The sequence below is a fragment of the Bos indicus x Bos taurus genome, chromosome 15 (assembly GCF_003369695.1).
Source record: "Bos indicus x Bos taurus breed Angus x Brahman F1 hybrid chromosome 15, Bos_hybrid_MaternalHap_v2.0, whole genome shotgun sequence".
Classification (NCBI taxonomy): domain Eukaryota; kingdom Metazoa; phylum Chordata; class Mammalia; order Artiodactyla; family Bovidae; genus Bos; species Bos indicus x Bos taurus.
Genome location: NC_040090.1, coordinates 48,966,034 through 48,988,736, shown reverse-complemented (window position 1 = coordinate 48,988,736; position 22,703 = coordinate 48,966,034). Strand labels below are relative to the sequence as shown.

Here is a 22,703-nt window from a genome sequence, read left to right as displayed (position 1 = left end):
TCCTCTGGTCTGGGGCTGCACAAAGAGACATCCCAAGCCTGCTGGGCACTATACCCCAGGAGCCCGACTCATTCGCAGCTACGGGAGTTAGAGCCTCACGCGACTCACCCAAGCCCCGCCCACTACCTCAGGTAGGCCCTCCGCACCAGCCAATCCGAAAGAAGCCTGGGTGCGGAAGGCGGTGCTTTCCCGACCGGAAGTGACGTCTATGCTTGGCTGGCCGCGGTGTCCGCCGAAGCTCTCGGCAGCGGCTGAGGCGACTGAGTGGAAAATGGCTCGGATTTTTGCGGCTGTGGCGCCTTGGGTTGTGGTGGAGGCAGAGGCTCAGGCAGCGTGAGGTGAGGAACAGTAGGTGCGGCGGGGGCCGGAACCGGGGACCCTGCTCTCCAAAGGCGCTGAAGGGCCCCTGGGGTCTTGGATGGGAGAGTCTCTTGCCGCGGCCCCAAGTCCCCCGGGTGTCCGCTTCTGACCCTCCATCCCGTACTCTTGGCGCTGCCCCAGTCCGACTCACCTCTCCCTGGGCCTTGCTTCCATCCGGGCCGTTGCCAGCTTCCCCTCCGAAGGTGCCCGCATCCCACCAGGACCCTTTTGTCGGGGGTGGTGGGTGGAGGGGGCTCCTGGGAGTTAGTATTGTCCGAAAGGGCGAGGGGAAGCCACCCCCTTGTTCTCGGGACCGGGCTGGAGCCGCAGTGGCGGGTCCTATTCTCTGGTCGAATTGTTGAATTCTGCCGAGTGCGTGTGTTGCACTTCTCAGTTGTGAACCGTCCCCCGTCCCCTCCCCGCTTCTTTTCGCCTCCTTGTCCCATCTCCGGCTTTGGGGGCTACAGATCCTTTTTCTTCTCCACCCACCCCCCTTCCCCGGTTGCTTTTTTTTTTTTTTTTTTTTGCCGCGAATCCAATCCACTTGCTTCAGGAAGACAGTATTATTTCTGTGTGTATTTAGCGCATCATCTTTCTGGGAGGGCGGTCAGATTAAAAATATTTGCCTAAGTCTTCTTGAGTGACGGAGGAACAATAAATAATTGAAGGAAAAAGAGCGCATGCTTTATGGTTTGGCTTTAAAAACGAGATTCTGCAGCTTTGGAGTTTTTTGGGGGGGCGGGTGGAGCAGGCATTGCGGAGGGAAATGAGAAAGGAGAAAAATAAGGAGTAAAGTCTGGAGATAAGGAACGTGGAAGAGGGAGCCTGTGCTAGTTCTTTCCTTCTGTTAGTCTGATGGGAGTTCAGGTTGTAATTATATTTTTATTTTGAACAGTGGGTGTTGAATTGAGTGTAAAGAAGGAGACCTTTGTTTTTGAACAAGATTATTTATTAAAGCAGTACCCCCAAATCTTTGCAGGTTGGTGTCAGGCAGAAAGATGCTGTTGGAAAAATTGTGTAACATTGGTGCAGCAAAGCCACAGATTAGAAGAGATTCAGAAAAAAGAAAGCTATTCTTAGAAGAGTGGTGAAGGAAGGCTGTAGGGAGATCCAGGAACACTGATTCCAGGCTAGACTTTGTACCTTTGCCTCCTTGGCTTGTGGTTAAGTTTCCACATAAGACGCCTCTCAGCAACTCAGCCAGGGCTGGGGCTGATGCTCTTATTCAGAGGAGCAAATTAGACCGAAGTGCTTTAGTTGAGGTCTGTACTGTTGAAGATAACTGCTTGTTTAATATTATGATAGTCTTTAAGTACTGAAAAACATTTTGACTGGATTATTTAACTCAAACCTATTTCAAGAGTGATTTTACATAGGTACAAAGTACATATAGAGCTGCTTCAAGTAATTTTGCCTAAATTAGTAGATTCCAAACCAGTTTTTTTCTTAGGAAAGTCTCTGTTGTGTTGTGTTTTGTATGCATGTCGCTTGCAGTTTTTCTTGGCAAGCAATATATGTACATTGTTTTCATCCATAGATTTTACAGTTTTTTCTGTTTCATGGGATATAAAAGTTGGCATGCTTGCATTTAGGAATTCTAGAAACTATAACTTTATGTAATAATTAGTTGTATATTAAGCATATGATTCATTGTTTCTTCCTTCTGCTGTAAATGATTCTAAAATTTTCAATTAATTGAAGATTGGTACATCAGTTCCCATGTCCAGGAATCATTCTTTAATCCAGCCCAGTGTTTTTGCACTTAGTAAGCACATTCAGTAAATGAACTTATACCTAACCAAGAATGTTGAATTTCCCAAGAGTTCAGAGTTCTTATCAGAGCATTGGACCAAATTTTTCAGAGCAACAGGGCGAAGCAGTTTTTTTTATGCTGTGTAACTTGTGTTTCTTTGATAGTATAAATTACCCATTTTATTGTATTTGCCATATTCCAAAAATAATTTAAGGCATGTAAATTATAAAGGTGAATATTTCAGTACAGTTCATTTACTTGATTTGTGGTGTACCTGACTAAGGCTAAAAGTCCATTTTATGGAAGATCTGGTTGTATCCAGAGGGCCTACAGGGTGCCTGGTACAGCAGTGGTTCTAGGAATAGAAAAACGAATGAGATAGTACTTGTCCTCAATAAGTTCTCTAGTCCATTTGGGGAGACAAACACAAATTATAACAGTATGGATATAATGGCATGTAAGGATGGTGGATCCAAAATACTAAGAATGATATGATCACCTGGCTTGAGAGATGGAGAGAGAATGAGTGCATCTGATGAGGATGGAGGTGCTCAAATTGAGTATTAAAGGATTAATTCTTTTTATTAATGAGGGAAAGTTAGACGTTATCAGCTTCCAGACCCTGCCGAGATACTACCAAGCTGTTTAATACCTCTGGTATCTTGTTTCTTTCATGTGAGAGTTGGACTACATCTAAATCACTGCTGTTTAGTAGAAATATTAAATGAGAGCCACGTAGGTAAGGTATTTTACATTTTCTTGGTAAATCTTTGAAATCTGGTGTTCATTTTACACTTAGAACACATCTTACTTTGGACTAACTACTTGTCAAGCTCTCAGTAGCTGTTGTGTTTATTGTTTAATTGGTAAGTCGTGCCCACTACTCTTTTGGGATCCCATGGACTGTAGCCCGCCAGACTCCTCTGTCCATGGGATTTCCCAGGCAAGAACACTGGAATGGGTTGCCATTTCCTTCCCCAGGGGATCGTCCCTACTCAGGGATTGAACCCGAGTGTCCTGCATTGGCAGGTGGACTCTTTACCATTGAGCCATCTGGGAAGCCCTGTTTGTGTTTAGCATATACAATACTGGACAATACAGTTCAAGAATATGAAAATTCTGCTTTTCTGTCTCGGATTCTTGCTTGAAAAGAAAAAACAACTCCTATGAGAATAGTATAAATGTAGTCATTTATAATTTCTACTCCTTTTGATAGTATTCATACATGCCTTTAGATTGGAATTATACTTGAAAGTGATTTGCTAAAAAAAAAAAGAAGAAGAAGAAATTGATTTGCTGTAGGATATCGTTCAGGTTGTTCATAGAGTTTTTTTTGGGACTGTTTTCCCTGTGTCTGGTGCAGTCAGGTTTTGAAACATCTTTCTTTTGTGCTTTTATGTATACTTTGTATCTCTCTTGGTCTCTGCAGTCTGTTCTTTATAACAAGTGATGGATTCAAAGCACAGTGAGAGAATGTACATGGACATTTTGCTGCTGCTGCTAAGTCGCTTCAGTCGTGTCCGACTCTGTGTGACCCCATAGACGGCAGCCGACCAGGCTCTCCGGTCCCTGGGATTCTCCAGGCAAGAACATTGGAGTGGGTTGTCATTTCCTTCTCCAATGCATGAAAGTGAAAAGTGAAAAGTGAAAGTGAAGTTGCTCAGTCTTGTCTGACTCTTAGCGACCCCATGGACTGCAGCCCACCAGGCTCCTCCATCCATGGAATTTTCCAGGCAAGAGTACTGGAGTGGGGTGCTGTTGCGAATGGAGATTTGTACAATTTTAAACAACTTTTTGGATTTCTTAAAAACATTTAAAAAATATTTTTATTTATTTAGTTTTGGCTGTACTGGGTCTTTGTCGCTGTGCGGGCTTTTCTCTATTTGCGGCAAGTGGGAGCTAGTCTCTAGTTGCGGTGCAAGGGCTCCTCACTGCGGTGGCCTCTTGTCGCTAAGCATGGCTCTAGGGTATGTATGTTGCAGCTCTGGGGTCTAGAGCACAGTTCAATAGGCTCAGTAGTGGCGCATGGGCAGAGTTGCTCTGTAGCATGTGGAGTCTTCCTGGACCAGGGATTGAACCTGTGTCTCCTGCATTGGCAGGCAGATTCTTTACCACTAAGCAGCCACCAGGGAAGCCCAGAGTTTCTTAAATTTTTTAATTCAGCTATTTGGGTACAAAAGTGAATGGGGTATTTAAACACTCTTGATTGTAATAGATTTGAAGGCAATTATTTAGCAGAGTATTTATCTTTTCACCTTGAGAATGAATTAATATACTATAAAATTGACAACCCTATTGTTAAACACATAGCTTTCATTAGTCTTATAATACAAAAGTTACTTTATTGATGAATAAATGATGTACAATGCTGATTCATTTAATTTGTTGTGCATTGAGTTTGGTTTTAAAAAAAAATAGGCTTATTTTAGTCATGATAACTATGACTAACAATGATAAAGTAAATAACGTCCTTACATTTGTGTTGATTGATGATTATAGAGCCTTTAATTCTCCCCCTCCACCAGCCTTATTCTTTGTGAAGTAAATAGAGCAGGTATTTTTTTCATTTTCTTGAAGAGGAAAATGAGACCCAGTGAAGCTGTGACTTGTTTTGGATAATACATTACAGATACTGCTTGAACATAGCAGGCTTACAATGCTAGCCTAGAGTTCTCTTCATTGCATCTCTTCTATGGTGCTTGAGTGTTTAGATACATAGCCCTTAACAGATTTTGGAGTGTATTGATGGGTAATTCCTGCCTTGAAGCAGAAAGTAGTTTAGTTATTAAAAAATTATTAATGGGAAAGAAAAATGTAAGGGGTGGTATTGTTGTTTAGTCGCTAAGTCGTACCCAACTCTTTTGCCACCCTATGGACTGCAGCCTGCCAGACTCCTTTGTCCATGGGATTTCCCAGGCAAGAATACTGGAGTGGGTTACCACTATGGTTTAGTTACACTTAAAATTGGGCTTCCATCGTAGCTCAGGTGGTAAAGAGTCTGACTGCAATGCAGGAGAACTGGGTTTGATCCCTGGGTTGGGAAGATTCCCCTGGAGAAGGAAATGGCAACCCACTCCAATATTCTTGCCTGAAGAATCCCATGAACAGAGGAGCCTGGCTGGCTGCAGTCTATGGGGTCGCAAGAGTCGGACGTGACTGAGCAACTAAGTGCACGCACACACACTTAAAATAGATGAGAGATAACTAGGCAAGATTTTTTATTTTGAGCAAAGAATTTAGATTTTAAACTATTATTGTAGGAAGAAAGTGATGAAGTGTCAAGGACAGAGCTATATCAGTGTTCAGGGAACAACTTGGGGAAAACTTAGATAAGAGAAGAAATTTAGCTTTAAGGAAGGATTTGCATGGCTCATTTAAAAACATAAAAACGGGGGGCCGCCTGCATGCAGGGTGTGTGAGGACGCGCTCCCCGGTCGTGGAGTGCTTGAGCTCAGAAGCGGTGGCTGTGGTACCTGCTGCTGCCACCTGTGCGGACGCAGAGCATCGGACATGAGCGCTGTCGAGTGGGGCTGGAAGGTGAAGCTATGATGGCCATCAGTGAAAATATTCTCTTTGGAATGGGAAATCCTCTTCTTGACATCACTGCTGTAGTGGATAAGGATTTCCTTGGTAAGTATTCTCTTAAACCTAATGACCAGATTTTGGCTGAAGAGAAACATAAGGAACTGTTTGATGAACTTGTAAAAAAATTCAAAGTTGAATATCATTCTGGTGGCTCTACCCAGAATTCAATTAAAGTGGCCCAGTGGATGATTCAGCAGCCACACAAAGCAGCAACATTTTTTGGATGCATTGGGATAGATACATTTGGGGAGATCCTGAAGAAAAAAGCTGCTGAAGCCCATGTGGATGCTCATTACTATGAACAGAATGAGCAGCCAACAGGAACTTGTGCTGCATGCATCACTGGTGGCAACAGCTCACTTGTAGCTAATCTTGCTGCTGCCAACTGTTAGCAAAAGGAAAAACATCTTGATATGGAGAAAAACTGGATATTGGTAGACAAAGCGAGAGTTTATTATATAGCAGGTTTTTTCCTCACAGTTTCTCCAGAGTTGGTTTTAAAAGTGGCTCACCATGCTTCTTGAAACAACAGAATTTTCACTTTGAATCTGTCTGCACCATTTATTAGTCAGTTCTACAAGGAATCATTGATGAAAGTTATGCCTTTTGTTGACATACTTTTTGGAAATGAGGTGGAAGCTGCCACTTTTGCTAGAGAGCAAGGCTTTGAGACTGAAGACATTAAAGAAATAGCCAGAAAGACACAGGCTCTGCCAAAAGTCAACTCAAAGAGGCAGCGAATCGTGATTTTCACCCAAGGGAGAGAGGACACCATACTGGCTACAGAAAGTGAAGTCACCACTTTTGCTGTCTTGGATCAAGACCAGAAAGAAATTGTCGATACCAGTGGAGCTGGAGATGCATTTGTTGGAGGTTTTCTGTCTCAGCTGGTCTCTGACAAGCCCCTAACTGAATGCATCTGTGCTGGCCACTATGCTGCAAGTGTCATAATTAGGAGGACTGGCTGCACCTTTCCTGAGAAGCCAGACTTCCACTGATGGAAAAGCATGAAACTGCATCCCAGGAGTACAGACACTGCCTTGATTGTTTCCTGAGAATTCCCATATTAATAAAGAAGAAAATGCCACCTTTCCTACTATAATAATGTTGAATCTTAATATAGGGGGTACAGTAATACACAATAGAATCTTTATTCTCTCAACAACCTAAAGTAGGAGGTTTATTTCCATAGTCTGATAGTGCCAGGTAAATGTCAATTAAACAGAAATATAGTATTTCAATTGAAATTTTTGTTTCATTTTCCATTACATTGTAAATTCATGTGTACTAAGCAAAGTGATCATTTTTTTACATTTCTGCTTTGAATGCAGATGCAATTTAATAGAATAGATTTTTTTAAAGGAATTAAAGATAATACATAAATCTTTAGCTTTTATACAAGTATATTTAATTCAGAAGTGTTTGTACACATATACACACACATGTGTTCATATATGTACCACATATATACATGACAAATGGTTAAGGTACAGAAATATTTATCTTTCCAAGTTATGCCAAGTAATTTCATCAGTGTGTACTCAAATATGTAATAAATTTTGGATAATTAATTTGCCAAATTATAAGCTATATTAAAATATTCAAGTCATAATCTTATATTTACTTATGGTACTCTGTATTTGATACAAATAAAAACTTGTCATAAAGGGAAAAAAAATAAAAACATAAAAACAACACAGGTGAAGTAGGAGATGAGGATAAATAGACATCTGCAATAAATATTTAGAGGCCAGTGGTCAGAATTTTTATATTATTTGGATGATTCAGGAAATCTTAGCACGTGCTCTAAACTTGTGGCTTGAGTAGTGTGGAAGACATGGCTAAGAGTATGGAAAGACAGGTTGTTGACTAATGAGCAGCAGAGTAATTTGAGTTCCTATTGTGAAATCAGTAGGGATTTGATAAGAATTTTACTATGAGAAAAGAATAGGCAGTGTTCATAAAGGAGAATTGGTTTAAAAATTTGCAGTATGGGAAATTCTAATTGAAACAGGTAATTTTTAGAAGTATTTTCCTATAAAAAAACTGAAATTGACAATTTACTTTCAGAAAATGCTCAGAGAAACAGGAAGATGTTAAGTATTGTTAAAGTTCTACTGTGGAGTGGGAGGAAAAAGCAGACGATCTTTCTAGATAAAAGGGGAAAATGAGAAGAGACAATAGAAGGAAGTCAAAGATAAGGGGTACTTACCTTCTGGTGAGGTGGGAAAAGAACTTGGATATTGTTGGGAGAGCTACATCCCATTGGGCTTCCCTTGTAGCTCAGTTGGTATAGAGTCTGAAAGCAATGCAGGAGACCTGGGTTCAATCCCTGGGTTTCGAAGATTCCCTGGAGAGGGAAATGGCAGCCCACTCTGGTATTCTTGCCTGGAGAATCCCGTGGACAGAGGAGCCTGGCAGGCTATACCATTTATGGGATCGCAAGAGTCAGACGAGACTGAGCAACTAAGCACAAAGCATCAATACCTGTCTAATTAGGGAATGGGAGAATACTTTTTCAAATGTTTTATTTGCAGTTTTGGAAATCATACAAAGCAGGTATACACCCCACGTCAGCCCCCATAAACTCTGAAGGAGTTGCTGCTGCTGCTGCTGCTAAGTCACTTCAGTCGTGTCCGACTCTGTGTGACCCCATAGACGGCAGCCCACCAGGCTCCCCCGTCCCTGGGATTCTCCAGGCAAGAACACTGGAGTGGGTTGCCATTTCCTTCTCAATGCATGAAAGTGAAAAGTGAAAGTGAAGTCGCTCAGTTGTGTCCGACTCTTAGCGACCCCTTGGACTGCAGCCTACCAGGCTCCTCCATCCATGGGATTTTCCAGGCAAGAGTACTGGAGTGGGGTGCCATTGCCTTCTCCACCCCAGCCCCCATAAACTCTGACGGAGTTACCTGTAATTAAAACCATAGTGCTGTGAGTAGCCATAACCAGATTGATTTATTAAATCACTTTGTATGTGTTCATAATGTAATTTATAACTGTTCTGACTTTTCTTTTTTGTTTAGTGTGTACATGAATTGAGCAAAGCACTCTTTGGCTTGAGAATGTAGCCTGCTTTCATCTGACTAGATTGCATGATGATATTTATCAGACTAGAATTCTGCGTATATTAAAATACATGACATGAGATTGTAGCTGTACAGGTTTTTTTTTAAAGACAGTTATTAATATATAATTTACTTATAGTAAAATGCATCTGTTTTGGGTGTACAACGCTATTGTTGTTGCTAAGTCACTTCAGTCGTGTCCTAATGTGTGTGACTCCATAGACGGCAGCCCACCAGGCTCCCCTGTCCCTGGGATTCTCCAGGCAAGAACACTGGAGTGGGTTGCCATTTCCTTCTCCAATGCATAAAAGTGAAAATTGAAAGGGAAGTTGCTCAGTCGTGTCCGACTCTTTTCGACCCCACGGACTGCAGCTTACCAGGCTCCTCCGTTCGTGGGATTTTCCAGGCAAGAGTACTGGAGTGGGGTGCCATCGCCTTCTCCGAAGATGCTATAAATTATAAGAAATAGTAACAGTATGTAACTGCCTCTACCACAGTTAAAATATGAAATAATTGCATCACTTTAGAAAGTGTCCTTATGCCCTTTGTAAATTGGTCCCTCCCACTCACCCTCCAGTCTCTGGCAGCAACAGATTTTTCTTTTGCATTTCTATAGTTTTGCATTCCCAGAATGGCATATAAAATTGGCATCATCCTATACCTGTAGCCTTCTGAATCTGGCTTCTTTCACTTAGCATGTTTTGAGATTCAATATACCCTTTCAACAAAAAGCCAAATTTTTATAACAGTTTTAGACTACAGAAAAATTGTTAAGATAGTACAGAGAATCCCGACAAACTCTGGACCTGGTTTCCTGTATTACTTTTTATGTATGTAAACTATATTTGCTAACTGTCAAGAACAAGATTCTAGAATTAAGTTTTTTGTGTGGAAGGTGTGTGAAGGTTTCTGTCAAGATAACTATCTAATAACTTTTTATTGTAAATTATATATACCAAAATTTGTCATTTAATCATTTTTAAGTTATATTTCAGTGACATTATATTTACGATGTTAATGCAGCCATCACCGCTTTCTATTTCCACAGTTTTTCATCACCCCAAACAGATACTCTGTACCATTAAGCAGTAACTACCCAGTCCCTTTCTTCCTGCTGCTGCTGCTAAGTCACTTTAGTCGTGTACAACTCTGTGCGACCCCATAGACGGCAGCCCACCAGGCTCCCCCGTCCCTGGGATTCTCCAGGCAAGAGTACTGGAGTGGGTTGCCATTGCCTTCTCCACCTCTTCTTCCTAGCTCCTGGTAATTGCTAATCTACTTTTCTGTCTCTTTGACTTTACTTAATTGCCAGGATATGGAGGCAACCTCAACTGCCAGTCAACAAATGAATGGATAAAGATACTCTGTGTGTGCGTGTGTGTGTGTGTGTGTGTGTGTGTGTGTGTGTGTACACACCATGGAATACTACTTGGGCATAAGGAAATTTTGTCATTTGTAACAATATGGATAGACTTGGCAGATATTATGTTAAGTGAAATAAACCAGACAGAGAAAGACACATGTATATCACTTAAATGTAGAATCTAAAAATTCAACAAACTATTGAATACAACAAAAAAAGAAACAGACTCACAGATATAGAGAACAAATAAGTGGTGAAGGGCAACATGAGGGTAGAGGATTGAGTGTTACAAACTATTATGTATAAAATAAGCTATAAGGATATATTGTACAATACAGGGAATATAGCCAATATTCTATAATAACTATAGAGTATAACCTTTAAATAATGTGGGGACTTCTCTGGTGGTCCAATGGTTTGGACTCTATTGTCACTGCTGAGGGCTCGGGTTCAATCCCTGGTCAGGGAACTAAGATCCCACAGACCACACGGAGTTTTGGGCCAAAAAAATGGGGAAAAAACAAATTGTGAATCACTATATTGTATACCTGTAACTTATGTAATATCATACATCAACTATACTTCAATTTTTTTTAAAAGTGTTAAAATGTGGCTGCAACATTTTATATTCCTATTGGCAAAGTGTGAGGGTTTCAGTTTCTCTATATCCTTGTCAATGCTTCTTTTCCTTTATTTATTTATTTACTTATATTGAACTATAGTTGATTTACAATCTTGTGTTAACTTCAGGTGTATGTGGTTATCTTCCCTGGTGGCTCAGCAGTAAAGAATCTGCATGCCAACACAGGAGATGTGGATTTGATCCCTGGTTGGGGAACATCCCCTAGAGAAGGAAGTGGCTACCCACTCCAGTATCCTTGCCTGGAAAAATCTCATAAACAGAGAATCCTGTGGGCTGCAGTCCATGGGGTTGCAAAGAGTCAAGCATGACTTAGTGACTAAATAACAATGTACAGTTATACACACACACACACACACACACCCACACACCCACATATATTCTTCAGGTTCTCTTCCCTTCAGTTCAGTTCAGTTCAGTCACTCAGTCGTGTCCGACTCTTTGCGACCCCATGAATCGCAGCACGCCAGGCCTCCCTGTCCATCACCAACTCCCGGAGTTCACTCAGACTCACATCCATCGAGTCAGTGATGCCATCCAGCCATCTCATCCTCTGTCGTCCCCTTCTCCTCCTGTCCCCAGTCCCTCCCAGCATCAGAGTCTTTTGCAATGAATCAGCTCTTCGCATGAGGTGGCCAAAGTACTGGAGTTTCAGCTTCAGCATCATTCCCTCCGAAGAAATCCCAGGGCTGATCTCCTTCAGAATGGACTGGTTGGATCTCCTTGCAGTCCAAGGGACTCTCAAGAGTCTTCTCCAACACCACACTTCAAAAGCATCAATTCTTCGGCACTCAGCTTTCTTCACAGTCCAAGTCTCACATCCATACATGACCACTGGAAAAACCATAGCCTTGACTAGATGGACCTTTGTTGGCAAAGTAATGTCTCTGCTTTTCAATATACTATCTAGGTTGGTCATAACTTTTCTTCCAAGGAGTAAGTGTCTTTTAATTTCATGGCTGCAGTCACCATCTGCAGTGATTTTGGAGCCCCCAAAAATAAAGTCTGACACTGTTTCCACTGTTTCCCCATCTATTTCCCTTGAAGTGATGGGACCAAATGCCATGATCTTCGTTTTCTGAATGTTGAGCTTTAAGCCAGCTTTTTCACTTTCCTCTTTCACTTTCATCAAGAGGCTTTTTATTTCCTCTTCACTTTCTGCCATAAGGGTGGTGTCATCTGCATATCTGAGGTTATTGAAAAATACTGAGTGTAGTTCTCTGTGCTATATAAGTAGGTCTTGGTTGATTGTCTATCCTTTTTAAAAATTATAGTCATTCTAGTAGGTGTGAAATGGTATCTCATTGTGGTTTTGATTTGCATTTGGGTAAACTCCAGGAGTTGGTGATGGACAGGGAGGCCTGGCGTGCTGAGATTCATGAGGTCGCAAAGAGTCAGACACGACTGAGCGACTGAACTGAATGAACTGAACTGAACTGAATGAGTAGTGGTGTTGAGCATCTTTTTATATGCTTATTAGCAATAAGCAGCCTTTTTTTTTTGGAATCTTAACCACTGGACCACCAGGGAAGTTCCTAAGCTACCTTTGTTCTAATATTTGAACAAATGTAATGAAAAGACTCTGATGCTGGGAGGGATTGGGGACAGGAGGAGAAGGGGATGACAGAGGATGAGATGGCTGGATGGCATCACTGACTTGATGGACGTGAGTCTGAGTGAACTCCGGGAGTTGGTGATGGACAGGGAGGCCTGGCGTGCTGCGATTCATGGAGTCGCAAAGAGTTGGACACGACTGAGCGACTGAACTGAATGTATTTTTTAAATGCCTTTTATATATATTATATATGTATATAATATTATTATATATATATTATTTTATCTGATCCTGACAACACTATATCTGTGCTTTACATATGAGAAAACTAAGAAAAAGACAGATTAAATAAATTATTTAGGAATACACAGTTAATAAGAAGGAGTTATGATATTTGAGCTTGGGTCTACTCAAAAAAAATGCAACTTCATTTTTTCTTCTTTGTTATCACTTGTTTTTATAAAACTAGTAATTTTCATGCATTACTTGAAAAAAATTACGTATTTCGAAATGTAATTACATTACATTTCACAAAAACTTGTGAAAACAAGTTTTTGTTAGCCATAGAAATTGACAGTTTGGGAGAAAAATTTCAGAAGTATTCACGTCATTTTCATTATTATTCCTTATTTGGGGGCTCTCAGTTGTATTTTTTCCTACCTTAAACCATGTTGGAAATGGAAGCATATACCATAACAACGCAAAAAGCTTACTGTTATTTGCCATGTTGGAATTGGGGTAATATCAGAGTATATTTAATGATTCATGTTAAATGAATGAACAATAAAGTAGTCCAAAGTTCACTAATTATCTTCACAAAGCAGTACTACTGTTGGGATTCTGGGTTAGATTGAAAACTGCTTTGTCAGTAAAGTGTCTTTGTACAGGACCTCTTGCTAATAACAGTGTTTCCCTCTCTGTCCCCCTCCCAAACACACACAGTGATACACATATGCAGATACAGAAAGTTGCTCTGGGCGAATGCTCTGATTGTGAATCTCCTATGTGTAGAATGTGCTAAGGGCTGAAGGTGATACAGTGACTGCCAGTGCTTATTAGACTCCAGTGTAGCTGTTGCTTTTTGTCAAAATGGAAGAATTAAGCCCTTTATTAGTTGTTTATAATCCTTGGGCAAAGCATAATTTTAAGTGTGGTATAGAGGTTAAAGAATACAAGATCCAGGCTAAGGCCATACATCTTTAAACTTGTGGAGAACCTTGGGAAGACTGTTAACTTTTCTCCATGACTTCACTGGTTTCTTATGTCCAGGTTATGGCTCCAGTTTCATCTTTTCCCTCATTCCACTATTAAAAATACTATCCCCTATCTAAATCACTCTCTATCACGCTACTTTCCCCCCCCACTTTATTTACTATCTAAACTTCTTTTCATTTGTTTAAACGAAGCCACTTATTTCCAGAATTGTCATTCTAATTCAGGTTATTGCTAATTTTTTCCTATACCGGTTCAGTTGTTTGTTAATTGGTTTCCTGGTTTCTGTTTTTGTTTTTCTTACATCTGTTTTTTGCAGAGCAAATAGAGATCTTTGAACAATGCAAATCAGATCACGTGAATGTCTGTGCATAAAACATACCTTCAGCTTCTTAATCTAATAATTGAGTATACTGGTTTTCCCCTCCTTGGAGGTATATTAAGTTTGACTATAAAAGTTCATATTGGTAGATGGAAATTTTAGGTTTTTTTTTTTTTTAGAGAGGATTTTTAGGTGGAGAGAAATTGAGCTTGATGGTTTAACTTATTCTTAATTTTTATTTAAAAAATTTCACTAAAAATCTACAGAGTAAAATTAAGTTAGGTTGAAATGAAGAAGTTTGATTGTGGCATACCCTAAACCTAGAAATATAACTCTACACATTTAACATATCTAAATTTGGAGAAAAATGATTAAACTGTACCAGAGAAATTATTATCGAAACCTCCCTGGTTTCTTTAGGAACAGGCTCTGTAGATAACTATATTGATTTGACCTAAACTCCACCATCTATGGGGTCGCACAGAGTCGGACACGACTGAAGCGACTTAGCAGCAGCAGCAGTAGCAGCCACCAATGTCAGTAAAAACTGAAGCCATTTCTTTCAAGTAGTTTAATCTACATTCCTCTGCAACCCCATTAGATTAATTCTCTGGTATATTTTTATCCTATTGGGCTTCACTCAACTTAAATTTGTTTGACTGATGACCTGCTTCACTTATAGAAAGTTCTTGGTCATTTTCTCTTCAAATATTTGTTCTGTTCAGTCTCTCCTCGCCTGGGACTCCAATTACATGCACAGTGAAAGTTACTCAGTTGTGTCCAACTCTTTGCGACTCCATGGACTGTAGTCTGCCAGGCTCACCTGTCCATGGAATTCTCCAGGCAAGAATACTGGAGAAGAGAACTGGGTAGCCATTCCCTTCTCCAGGGGATCTTCCCAACCCAAGGATTGAGCCCAGGTCTCCTGCATTGCAGGGGGATTCTTTACCGTCTGAGCTACCAGGAAAACCCAAGAATACTGGAGTGGGTAGCCGTTCCTGTCTCCAGGAGATCTTCGCAACCCAGGGATCGAACCCAGGTCTCCTGCATTACAGGTGGATTCTTTACTAGCTGAGGTACCAGGGAACCCCCCAATTACATGTATGTTAGACCATTTGAAATTGTCTGGTAGAATTCCAGCATTCTATTTTACTTCTCCTCCTTTTTTCTCTTTTAGTTGGAATATTTTCTATTGATTTGTCTTTGAGTTTGCCAGTCTTCTTTGTTGTTAAGTCCATGTAATTAATTCTTCATTTCTGATACATTTTTATTTCCTAATATATTTTTTGGGTTCTTCCTTTTAAAAAAAAAAAAAAAAAGTGTATTACTCTAATGAAATTTTCCCCTGCTTCATGTGTATCATCTATCTTTTCTGCTAAATTTAGCATTTTCATCCAGATTACTTTAAAAGTTCTCATTTGACAATTTCAACATTTGGGCCTATCTGTGTCTGCTTATTTTGACTGCCTCTTGCATGGGCCACATTTTCTTGTTTGTCTTGTAATCTTTGATTACATGCCAGACAGCTTGTCTAAATTTGGATCCTGAAATTTATTTATTACTTACTTAATATTTACCTTCAAAATACTCTTTATTTTGTCAGGCCACTAAATTGATAGTCTGATTTATAAGTCAGAGGGGTCTGTGCTTTGTTGCAGCTTTTAATTTGATTCGGTTCACTACTGCATTGAAATAGTTTGGGGCAGAATCATAACTTTCTCTTGAGTAGAATTTGAGATCTGAGCATTGTCTTGATTCCAGAGATTGGTTTTGTAGCCTTGCTGCCAGCTGTTTAGGTTGCTGGGAGTCTCTCTTGTCTAGTCCTGCTTTCTGTGTCTCATTGGATCTCTGCTTTGTTTCCGTTATCCCAGCTTCTGGAGGGCAGCTGTCTTAGAGTGTGCAAAAGTCTAGGATGCCTTGGAGGGCTTTTTCTTAGCTCTCTGCCATGTCCAGAGCCATCAGTAGCTGGAAACTTGGAGAGCTCTGATAGGTTTCTCCCTGCTCACCTCCCCAGTCCTTTTTGGCAAGTGGCTGCCTTGTACTTTACGGAGGCCCACACACCTCACCAGGGGATCTCTTTCAGCTTTTCTGTCCTGCTTCCAGCTTTTCAGTGTGCTACCTATGCATTTAGTAAAGCCCCATGGGAAAGAGTTGATGAGTGGGTATAGACTTGTTCCATGTCTGGGGTTCCATGTAATTCTTTATCTAGTATTTTAGACCACTCTGCCTTGCCTGATTTGAAGGGTTTATCACTTTCTGGAATTTAATTCATTTGGTTTTTTAATGTTCTCTACTCTCTGATGTCTTAAAACTATTTTTTTTAAAGCATTTTTGGCTTGATTTTCATTGTTAGGGTGAGAGTGACAGTCTCTTGCCACTTTGTATATTCTAGTAAGAGAAAATTTATATTACGTATTTATGACATTCATTTTAAAATAGTAAAGCTTGAAATATCTAAAACTCTACCAAGGTTTAGATGAAAGTGAAAGTGTTAGTCGCTCATCACGTCTGACTCTTTATGACCCCATGAACTGTAGCCCACCAGGCTCCTCTGTCCATGGGATTCTCCAGGCAAGAATACTGGGTTGGGTTTCCACAGGCAGGTTCTTTACCATCTGAGTCTACTTTCTATCATTGGCTCTTCCCAGTCCTCCATTTTCAGGTATTCTCTTAGTAATTCCTTACCTCTGTCACCTCAGTCTGCTAAGGTAACTCTTCCTTTCCAAGTCAGACCCATGCATCTGTTGCTTCTGATTCTCTTATTCATCTGCACCCAGTGTCTGAGCTAGTACTAATATTTATCTTCTATCTCTTGTGCCTTTCAGTCTTTGTGCCCTGAATCCTCTTCAACCTACCACATGTTGAAATTGCTTCCCATTTTCAACAGCCATTCCTGACACCTCCTCCTATCTATCTAGTTCCCTTTACTGTCAAAGAATATGCCCTTTTTACATGTAATTCCTTGCTTTTTCAGTTTTCATACCTGTCTAAATCACTAATGAGAGTCTGAGAGTGGGAAATTAGGAGTGACTGCTAATGGGTAAGAGTTATACTGGGGGGTGATGAGAATGTACTGAAGTCTGATAGTGGTGATGGTCACACAACTCTGAATATATCAAAAATAACTATGGATGAATTTTATAAGTTAATTACATATCAGTAAAGTTGTTAAGATAATCCCAAATGACGTTTTAAATCTAGTTTTTTCAGTCCTCATTCTGTATCAGTCTCTGTAGCTTCTCCATTTTAGGACATCCTGTTCCCTTAGTTTTCTGTTACCAGTCTTTACACCTATCTGTTATTTTCTTTTGACCTTTTGTTTCCTGTTTAAGTATTTGTGGCCCTCATGATTTCTCTTTTTCTCTCTTCACCCTGAACATTATCTCCATGCAGTCTCAATTACTTTCATGACTTCAGGCCTTTAGTTTTACATAGATAACAACTAAAGGTCATCTCTAAATTGCTCTGTTGAGCCCAAGGCCAGTATTTTAAGTCAGCAAGCAGACATGAACTGTACATCCCACATGTACTTAAAATAATAATGTGTTTCAGTCTGTCTAAAAAGCATGTGGCTCTGAAGAACAGTTCTGAAAATATGTACACATGATTTTCTTCCCTCAGAGAAAGAAATTCATGGTTGTTATTTGCCACACTTGAGATGATTTCTAAGTACTTTAAATGAAAACAAATGCAACAAGAGTGGATTAAAAATCTGTTGTGTCTCTTAGGTTAAAATGTTTGTTTTGAGTATATTTTTGTGTACTCTTGAGTATGTTACAGAATACCGAAGACACTCCCCAGTGAAGAACTGCTTCTTGCTTGTCCCAAGACTGTTCTAGGTGCTTAGGGATATGAATGTGAATCCAGAAGTTAAATTCCAGCTTCATGAAATTTGTAGTCTAGTGGGGAAACATAGATAATAAAATAAGTAACATATGCAATATATAGGATGGTACTATGTGCTAAGAAGAAAATAAGTAAACTGCATAGGCAGTTGAGTTAGAGAACATTGGGTTATAACTAGGTTATCAGGGAAGACTTTAATCATATGTTACCTTCTCGATGGAAGACTTGAAGGAGGTGAAGAGGGAGCCATTCAGCTCTCCAGGGGAAAAACAGTCCAGTCAGAGGAAGCAAAAGAGCAAAAGCTCTGAGTGAGAGGCATATGTGTTTGAGGAACAAGGAGACCAGTGTGACAGTAGCAGAGAGGTGAGTTTTAGGAGAGAAGAAATAGGGTGACTAGTTTTAGAGTGCCTAGAGGACTTTTACAAAGATTTTATCTTTTCTCTGAGTGAGACAGAAACAACTGCAAGTTCTCAGCATAGGGGTGAGATGACCTTTTTCAGTATCATTCTGGGTGCTGTGTTGAGAATAGTGTGAAGGGGTAGGATTGAAGGGTGATGCAGACAGATTGGGAGGCTATTTTGGTCTAGGATGGTAGCAAGAATACAATGAAGAAATGCCTAAATTCAGAAATATTTGAAAGTATAGCCTCTAAGATTTTATACACATATCCATAACTATTTCATAGAGCCACCACCAAACATTACTGCTTTCCTGACATGCTATAATTGAATTAAGATTTTGTAGTTTAATTCAAATAAGAAGCAAAATAAATATACTGGACATGCATACAATGGTGAGTGTATACAGTCATCCCTCTCACTGATAGGAATATCTTACTATGTGTTTTTAAATGCAGTTAATATTTTTTAAGTGCATTGATCATGTTATGTGCAGTGCCTATGAAGTGATTCACAGATGGTGAAAATTTGAGAAACCGTATTTTATAGTTTGTTGTTTTCTTTTATCCCTTAACACTTTCCCCATATCCCTTAATGACTTAGAGCAGTATCCTTAATTTAGCCTAATAGATTGGCAAATGAAAAAGGATAATATAGCTGTTACTTGTATTTTTTTTTTCTATGGCATCACTAAAAAGGCGAACTTCTTGTGTTCACATAATTTGCTGTGTGGGGGTAAGGAAAAAAACTCACATGCAATTCATAATGCAGATGTTCTTTATTTTTCACATACCACATATAATATAGAAAAGAAAGTTCAGTTTTTTAAATATGTGGGAAGTGGATTCTTTTTTATTGTGAAATAACAGAAAAAAGTTCACAAATCGTGTATGATTGTTTAACAAATAGTAATTGTAAAACAAACTCTTGTTTAACCAGTTGTGACTTTACAGACTAAAATACTGCTGATATTCTGGAAGTCCCCAGTGTTGTTCTCCCTTATAAATCTCTCCCTCCCTCCATGAGCAGCCACTATTCTAACTTTTGATAATCTTTTCCTTTTCTTTGAGGTTACACTGCTACGTAAGCATTCTTAAACACTAGACAGTGTAGTTTTTCATGTTTTTGAACTTTATACGGATGAAATTTTCGTATTTTTGTCTCTCCCTTTGCCTCTCTGGTGGCTCAGATGGTAAACAATCAGGCCTGCAATACAGGAGACCTGGGTTCAATCCCTGGGTTGGGAAGATCCTCTGGAAAAGGGAATGGCAATGCACTCCAGTATTCTTGCCTGGGATATCCCATGAACAGAGGAGCCTGGTGGGCTCAAAGAGTTAATTAAGAGATGACTGAGCGACTAACACTTTCACTTTGTTTAACATTATTTTTCTAAGTTTTATCTTTTTTTTTTTTTTCAAGAGTTTGTTCTGAGGCCAGCTATACTGTCACTCTCGCAGAACTCCTTCCCTCACACTTTTTATAGACTCTTGTGACATTGGCTACACTTGCCTTGGGTTTAATTCTATTGCTCCTTGAAGATAGGGACTGTATTTCTCATGTGCCTCTTCATATTATATCCATCGCATCTTGTACAATGCCTTGCAATGGTGGTGGTGAAGTCGCTAAGTCCTGTCCGACTCTTGCAATCCCATGAACTGTAGCCCACCAGGCTCTTCTCTTAATGGGATTTCCCAACTAGAGTACTGGAGTGGATTGCCATTTCCTTTTCAAGGAAATCTTCCCTACCTAGGGATCGAACCCAGATCTCTCTCCTACATTGCAGGTAACCTCCTGCTTTACAGGCAGATCCTTTACCAACTGATTCTGAGCCACCACAGAAGCCCTTGTCTATTTTTTTATAGTTCTAATTCATTCTTTGGCACTGATGTACAGAATTCCGTTGAATGAATTACAGTATAAAGAAAAGTAAATGTTTGGTCTTTGTCCCTAGTTCCTGTCATGCAACTCCTAAAACTCTTGGAATCTCCAGACCATTTTCTTTTGTATACTAATAAGATGACTATTGTCTGGGATCCCTGGATAGTTTCTGAATGAGGGCTAGTTGCCAGGAAGACCAAGGTGTGACTGCTGGGTTGGAACTTCCAGCTCCACCCCCTGACCTCTGGGGAAGGGACTCTCCACAGCTGGAAATTGAACTAATCAACAGCCAGTGATTTAATGAACCATGCCTATGTAATAAAATCTCTGTAAAAGCTCTATACAGTCAGCAAAAACAAGACCAGGAGCTGACTATGGCTCAGATCATGAACTCCTTATTGCAAAATTCAGACTTAAATTGAAGAAAATAGGGGGAAACACTAGACTATTCAGGTAAGACCTAAATCAAAACCCTTACCATTATACAGTGGGAGTGACAAATAGATTCAAGGGATTAGATCTGATAGACAGAGTGCCTGAAGAACTGTGGGCGGAAATTCATGACATTGTACAGGAGGCAGTGATCAAGACTATCCCCAAGAAAAAGAAATGCACAAGGGCAAAATGGTTGACTAAAGAGGCCTTACAAATAGCTGAGAAAAGAAGAGAAGCTAAAGGAAAAGGAGAAAAAGAAAGAAATATCCATCTGAAGGCAGAGTTCCAAAGAATAGCAAGGAGAGATAAGAAAGCCTTCCTAAATGATCAGTGCAAAGAAATAGAGGAAAACCATAGAATGGAAAGATTAGAGATCTCTTCAAGAAAATTAGAGATACCAAGGGAACACTTCATGCAAAGATGGGCACAATAAAGGACAGAAATAGTATGGACCTAACAGAAGCAGAAGATATTAAGAAGAGGTGGCAAGAATGCACAGAACTATACAAAAAAGATCTTTATGACCAGGTAACCATGATGGTGTGATCACTCACCTAGAGCCAGACACCTGGAGTTCAAAGTCAAGTGGGCCTTAGGAAGCATCACTATGAATAAAGCTAGTGGAGGTGATGGAATTCCAGCTGAGCTGTTTCAAATCTTAAAAGGTAATGCTGTGAAAGTGCTGCACTCAACATGCTAGCAACTTTGGAAAATTCAGCAGTGGCCATAGAACTGGAAAAGGTCAGTTTTCATTCCAATCCCAAAGAAAGGCAATGCCAAAGAATGTTCAAACTACCACACAATTGCACTCATTTCACATACTAGCAAAGTAATGCTCAAAATTCTCCAAGCGAGGCTTCAACAGTATGTGAACCATGAACTTCCATATGTTCAAGCTGGATTTAGAAAAGGCAGAGGAACCAGAGATCAAATTGCCAACATCCTTTGGATCATTGAAAAAGCAAGAGAGTTCCAGAAAAACATCTTCCGTTTTATTGACTATGTCAAAGCCTTTGACTGTGTGGATCACAACAAACTGTGGAAAATTGTGAAAGAGATGGGAATACCAGACCACCTTACCTGCCTCCTGAGAAATCTGTATGCAAGTCAAGAAGCAACAGTTAGAACCAGACGTGGAACAGCAGACAGGTTCCAAATTGGGAAAGGAGTATGTCAAGGCTGTATATTGTCACCCTGATTGTTTAACTAATATGCAGAGTACATCATGAGAAACGCTGGGCTGGAAGAAGCACAAGCTGGAATCAAGATTGCCAGGAGAAATATCAATAACCTCAGAGATGCAGATGACACCACCCTATGGCAGAAAGTGAAGAGGAACTAAAGAGCCCCTTGATGAAAGTGAGAAGAGGAGAGTGAAGAAGCTGGCTTAAAACTCAACATTCAAAAAACTAAGAGCATGGCATCCGGTCCCATCACTTCATGGCAAATAGATGGGGAAGCAGTGGACAGAGTGTCAGAGTGTTTTCTTGGGCTCCAAAATCACTGCAGATGGTGACTGCAGCCATGAAATTAAAAGATGCTTGCTCCTTTGAGGAAAAGCTATGACCAACCTAGATAGCATATTAAAAAGCAGAGACATTACTTTGCCAACAAAGGTCTTGTCTAGTCAAGGCTATGGATTTTTCCAGTAGTCATGTATGGATGTGAGAGTTGAACTATAAAGAAAGCTGAGCGCTGAAGAATTGATGCTTTTGAACAGTGGTGTTGGAGAAGACTCCTGAGAGTCCCTTGGACCCTTGGACTGCAAGGAGATCCAACCAGTCAATCCTAAAAGAAATCAGTCCTGAATATTCATTGGAAGGACTGATGCTGAAGCTGAAACTCCAATACTTTGGCCACCTGATGCAAAGAACCAACTCGTTGGAAAAGACCCTGATGCTGGGAAAGATTGAATGCAGAAGGAGAAGGGGATGACAGAGGATGAGATGTTGGATGGCATCACCGACTCTATGGCCATGAATTTGAGCAAGCTCTGGGAGTTGGTGATGGACTGGGAAGCCTGGTGTGCTGCAGTCCATGGGGTCGCAAAGAGTCGGACATGACTGAGTGACTTGCACTGACCTAAAAAGCTCTTAAAATGATGGGGCTCAGGGAGCTTCCACGTTAGTGAGCACACTGAGGTGCTCAGGGGATGGTACCTCCAGAGAAGCCATGGAACCTTCAAACACTTCCCTACCCCCAACTTTGTCCTATACATTTCTTCCATTGGCTGTTCCTGAATAGTTTACTCCGTAATAAACTGGTAATGGTAATAAGTAAGCTGTTTTCCT

General features: G+C 40.3%; 1 protein-coding gene and 1 pseudogene across 1 annotated transcript in view; both read left to right on the top strand.

Moving 5' to 3' along the window:
- Positions 1-200: 200 nt before the first annotated feature.
- PIK3C2A (phosphatidylinositol-4-phosphate 3-kinase catalytic subunit type 2 alpha) overlaps positions 201-22,703 on the top strand; it is a 107,241-nt gene continuing 84,738 nt past the window's right edge. The window contains exon 1 of the mRNA XM_027563398.1: positions 201-338. The gene's annotated coding sequence lies outside the window, so the exon portion shown is untranslated. The remainder of the gene's footprint in view (positions 339-22,703) is intronic.
- Positions 5,634-6,781, top strand: LOC113905715 (annotated as a pseudogene).